This window comes from Apium graveolens, chromosome 9, assembly GCF_009905375.1.
Source record: "Apium graveolens cultivar Ventura chromosome 9, ASM990537v1, whole genome shotgun sequence".
NCBI lineage: Eukaryota > Viridiplantae > Streptophyta > Magnoliopsida > Apiales > Apiaceae > Apium > Apium graveolens.
In genome coordinates, this window is record NC_133655.1 from 38,878,801 (window position 1) to 38,885,271 (window position 6,471).

The window sequence follows — 6,471 nt, forward strand, 5'->3', positions numbered from 1 at the left end:
ACTATTCATAAGGGTTTCAAAATTTTTCCAAAAATTGGGGTTATTACAGATGAAGAAATATCTGATGAAGATGCTAATCTTACTCTGATTTCAAAGAAGATTTTTCAAACAACCTCTGACATGGCTCAAGTTGTTCAGAGTCAAGATATAGTAAGTTCTAATATGACACTGAAGTAAGCAACCTCTGACATAGCTCAAGTTGGCTTGATATTAGAAAAGAAGGAAAAGGAAACCTCTGACATTGCTCATGTTAAACCTTCAAAGTTACTCCTACCAGGATTCACCAAAGCCAAATAAACTCAACCTTTGAAGACTACAGCAAGTGGTTTTGAAGCAAGAGTTGTTACAGAAAAGGAAGCAAGAGATAAATCTGGATTGGGTAGTGCTGATGAAAGAAGAGTACAGAACACAACCAATGATCCAACTTCCTTAGATGAACCAGGTGTTGGAGCAACTCCTGAAAGATTGAATCAGCTCGAATCTGTACAGATGGTTTACCATACCTTCTTGAAAGAACACATCTTGTTATATTTTATGACAGATATAAGGGTATACCATATTAGACAGAATGCTATACCACTGAAGTATTATGAGGAACTAGAACATGTTCTATTCTTACTTCAAGTGAAAAAAAGATTAACAGATGGTGCTGCAAATTATTTGAAGACTCAAATTCAGAGACAGGAGAAGCTTTATTCTGTAAAGTCTGACAGCACATACTGTCCCAAGTACAGAGATCACAAGGGTGATATTGTCGAGATGAAGCCTAACTCTGCTAAGATTATAACTACTTTTCTTGGTTATAAGGCTGTGGAATTCAATCTTGAGTCTTACAAGGCATATTTGATCAGACTAGATCAGTACATAAGAAAAGCTAGAATAAATGATCTCAGGGCTGCTATCTTTCAAATTGGTGAAGATACAGTTCAATTGAAGAATGCTAAAAGGAGGATGATTGATGAACTTAAATATACTGAGAGATCTTTGCTAAAGAACTATCTCGGAACAACTCCTGACATCTAAGAGATCAGTAATTGAAGCCAAGTCAAGATCTACAACTGCTCAAATTCTGATGTGTATACAGACTGAAGTTGTTATCAGAAGTTAAAGATGGTAAAACTTTAAGGACTGTAAGTTGTAGTTATCTAGTCAAATTCTCATGCATTTGTACTTAATATTTTTGACATCATCAAATATCTTTTAAACTTGTATATTATGCTAATTTAAAAGTTGGGGGAGATTGTTAGATATATTTGATAATGTCATATCTAATATGATTTGTGTTTAGTTTTCAGATCTTACTTAAACAGGACAAATCAGTACTTAACTGAAAATCAGCACTTATACTGAAGTCAGAACTTAAGTTGTCAGAACTTAAGTTATCAGGAGATAATATGAGGACTTAAGTGGACTTTCAGATAAGGAAGGCGGCTGATTGAAAGGAAAGAAGATCAAGACAAATGCAAGAAGAGATATACATGAAGAAGGAATTCTATGAAGAATAGAATACTTGGAAGAAAAGATAACTGATTGATATATTTAAGGAAGCAGAATTATATTCCATATCAATTAGGTATTATCTTGTAACTGTGTAGTATATAAACACATACATAGGGTTTACACTATACGTGTTATCATTATCGAGAATAATATTCATTATAACCCTAGCAGCTCTCGTGATATTTGTTCATCACTGAGAGAGGACAGTTCCATATTGTAACATAGTTTATTATATTGAATAAAGTCTGTTTTCTGTTACTTGTGTTCTTTAATTCGATTTGATTGTGCTAAACACTGTATTCAACCCCCTTCTACAGTGTGTGTGACCTAACATAGGGTCATTTGGATCATCATATGCAGCAGCATCAATTGGAGGGATTTCAGTACAGAATGGAGGAGTTTCCATTGTTGTGTCTCCTAAATCGTCGTCATTATACATCTCGTGATAATCTTGATTCGTCGATGTTAATACAACTGACCATGTAGCATCCACTGGATCTTCGATATAAAACACTTGCTTCACTTGGTCAACCGATACATACTTATCATTTTTGTGACCTGGCCGACTAAAGTCCACAAGAGTGAATCCAAGCTCATCCACCTTAATGCCTCTATTACTATCTGCCCATTTACACAAGAATAGCGGGCCTTTAAATGCACAATAATCCAACTCCCAAATATCTTCAATGATGCCATAAAATATCATATCGCCTTCCACTGGATTTAAATCCTTTGCGCTCGACACTTGAACTGTGCTAGCAACTAAAGAGATGCCACTATTCTGCATAACTCTTGCATCATCTCTACTTTTTGTGAAGTATCGGACACCATCAACAAGAAAACCTTCATATGTACAGATAGAAAAAGAGGGTTTGCCGGCAAGCCATCTTATTGTTTCAGAAAAACTTTCACCATTCTTGATCATATCACTAACTTTTTTTTCAAACCAACTAGAAAAAAGCCGATTATGTTCTCCAATCAGCCATTCTGTAGTCTTTTTTTTTTACCTAGGTAAGTTCTTTCTAGAAATTCTTTGTGCATCCTATACAAATTCATGTATTAAATCAGGAACTACACAAAAATTTGCTAAAACTGATGAATTGGAAAATGGTAATTAATTTAACTTATGTAATGTATGGATACACTTTGGAGTTGTTTAAAAGAACATGCAGATGAGCCTCATCTCGTTCTTTTTCATCCACTGACTTCATAATTGCAGTAGATAGTGGATCAGAAAGCTTGCCTTCGTCTTTCGGGAGACCGGCAGTTGTACAACTTTGGCGAAGAAATTCGGTGCAAAATTCTATAGATTCTTCTCCAAGATAACTTTCGGCTATGCATCCTTCCGGATAAAATCGGTTTCACAATTAACTTTTCAACACTTTGTTGAACCGTTCAAAGGGATACATCCATCTATAAAAAACCGGACCACACAAACGTAATTTCCTAACCAAATGGACTATGAGATGTATCATTACATCGAAAAATGAGGGAGGAAATTTTTTTTCCAGTTCGCACAAGGTTAATACCACTTCTGACTGCAATCTATCCAATTTTGACACATCTACAACTTTGTTGCATAGAGAATTGAAAAAGAAACACAACCTTATGATGCTAACCCTAACATTTTTCGAGAGTATTGAACGAATTGAAACTGGGAGCAGTTGTTGAAGTAGTACATGACAATCGTGGGACTTCAACCCAAACAACTTTAAATCAGGAATTGATACACAATTTTTTATGTTCGATGAATGGCCATAAGGAAGTTTCATCGATGCCAACGATTTTAATAGTTTCTTTTTTTCTGTCTTTGAAAGAGTAAAAGCAGAAGGGGGCAAGTAGGTTCTCTTTTCTCCAATTTTTTGTGGAGCCAAGTCTTTCCTAACGCCCATTTGAATCATATCAAGACATAACGCCTCACTATCTTTAGTCTTATATCTTATATTTAGAAGGGTCCCAATAAGATTGTCACACACATTCTTCTCGACGTGCATAACATCGAGACAATGACGAACATGATGGAATTTCCAATATTCTAAGTTAAAGAAAATTGATTTTTTTCCATGGACAGTCCACCTTCTTTGACTTCTTTACTGCTTCTCCAAAAGAAAATTTTATTCGCTCCTGTTGCAGTAAAACTTCTTCACCGGAAAGGGGTGGACGCGCAAATCCTAACTCTTGTTCACCATTAAAAGCCGCCTTCTTCTTCCTATAAGGATGGTGCCTAGGTAAATATCGACGATGATCTTGGAAAGACATTTTCTTCGAATGAGGTAAGTATTTAGCCACGGTATCATCCCCACAAACAGGATAAGACATATAACCCTTATTCATACAACCAGATAAATTACCATATGCGGGGAAGTCATTTATCGTCCACATTAGAATTGCCTTTAAAGTGAAAAAAGATTTAGTATGAGCGTCAAACACATTTGGTTCACCTTCTTCCCAAAGCTTATTCAAATCATCGATCAATGGTTGCAAAAACACGTCAATATTATTACCTGGCTCTTGCGGGCCAGAGACTAATACTGTTAACATCATATATTTTCTTTTCATGCACAACCACGGAGGGAGATTATACATTATCAATATTACAGGCCAGCAGCTATACCTATTATTTAGGCCGTTATTGTATGGGTTTATACCATCAGCTGCCAAGGCTAACCGAATATTTCTTGGCTCATTACCGAAGGTTGTCCACCTATAATCGACATTCCGCCATCAAGGAGAGTCAGCTGAATGGCGCATGTGACCATCTTGACTTCTTTGGTTTATATGCCAAGTCATTAGTTTAGTGGTAGATTCAGATTTAAATATCGGCTTAAATCTGGGAATGATCGGGAAATACCATATAACTTTGGCCGGAACGTTGACTCTCTCTTTACCATCCTTTCCTAACTTCCACCAAGATTTACGACACTTGGGGCACTCGACAATATCGGAATCGACACCCCTATATAGAATGCAATCATTCAGACATGCATGGATTTTTATATACTCAAGGCCTAAATCAGATAGGTTTTTTTTTTAGCTATGTATGCATTAATTGGCAAGACATGATCTTTGGGAAGTAAAGAACCAACCGAAGAGAGTAAATCTGTAAAGACGCTATCACTAATCCCAAATCTCGCTTTCCAATTATGTAATTTTAGCATTGATTCTAATTTACTACTATCACTGCCCTCAAATAATGGTTGCTCAGCAACGGCCAAAAACCGCTTGAACTCGTCTGAATCTTTATCACAATCATCACCCAAATTACCCCGATTATATGCTGCTTCATAAATATCACCTACTTCTGATGCCCCAATATTTTCTTCGATATTCTCTTCTATATTCAACAAAGAGGGAGTCGGCATTGTGCTAGCGGCAGATAACCTAGGATTGGCACTAGCCCCATGCCAAATCCAGTTTACATACCCTAAACTAAAGACCTTTTCATACAAATGACCTCTAATGATTTTCACAGAGAACTTTTTGAAATTACAATAACGTGCACATGGACAGGGTATTAGTTTAGGATCTTTACAGTTTTCTTTGACGTATATTAGAAAGTTTTCAACCCCGATCTCATACTCTAATGAATCCCTATCAGCCCGCATCCATGATTTATCCATATATAGACACGTACACCTGATTATAAGTTCAATATCAAATACTAGACAACTACATAGCTTACACATTATTTACAACAATTGTTACTCATGTTATTTTGTTTAAAAATATATCGAGATAATTTAATATATGGTTAACTTACTTGGTGCAATTGTGTATTTAATTTATAATTATAATTCTTATTAGGTTAGATGCAGGACATAAAACAGGACACAAAACAGGACACTACTACACTACTAATAAATGATGCACTTATCAATTCACACTAGTACACTACTAATGATAACACTACAGATTTACAAAAAGAAAATTATAAAAATAATTACATTATCTATGTGTTCAAGACAAGGTGCACAAGTAATTAGCTATGTGTTCAAGTAATTTAGTACACAAGGAAAATAGTAAAGGCAAATTTTGAAAAAAAGAAAATCCATGGAAGTTTGTTACTTTTTAGAGCAAGAGTGAAACATTGCAATTGTGAGTCCTAAACTTAAGTTGTCGGTGATGTTTTTAAACATAAAGTTGGCTTCACACTATGTAGCATACCAAAACCAATAACATATAAAGACCAAAACCAAAATTTATACACAAAACCAATAGAACAAACACTGTCATTAAATTTTCAGAACCAAAAGAAGTTAACAAACATACAATATAAAGATAAACATACAATATCATACATTTATCACTTTAAAAAAGAAAAAATATACAATATCATACACATCATATAAAGATAAAGACATGCAGATACATACAATATAATGCAATACAACATCATACCTAATTTATACATACAATATCATAGCATACAATATCATACCTAATTGGTCCAAAAATCCCCAATTTTTAAAATCCTCAATTTGTAAAATCCCCAACTAAACAAGTTCAAACAAAATTAGGGTTAATAGAGAGCTTACGAAACCCAGAGCAAAGGAGTTGGTGCTTCGATTCGACTCAAACCTAGCTTTGGCTCAAACCCAGCTTCGACTCAACCCTAGCTTCGATTGGAGCTTCAATTGAGCTTCGATTGTTAGCTTCAAACCTAGTAGCTTCGATTCTTTCAGTTTGTGACTTCGATTGTGAGCTTCAAATGGCTTCGATTGCTTCAGTAGTGAGAGTAGTGAGAGTTCGTTGGAGAGTAGTGAGAGTGGTTGAGAGAGTCTGGGCGAGAGAATGTGGGAGTTATGTTTTTTAGTTTTTAGTTTTATATTTTTAATTTTTAGTTTTATGTTTTTTATTTTTTATTTGGGGGGAATGTGGGTGAAATATTTGGGGGGAAGTGAATTTGTCTAAGGGGGGAAATAAATTTGGAGGGGGGAACATATACACTACTTAAAATATAAACAGGAAAAG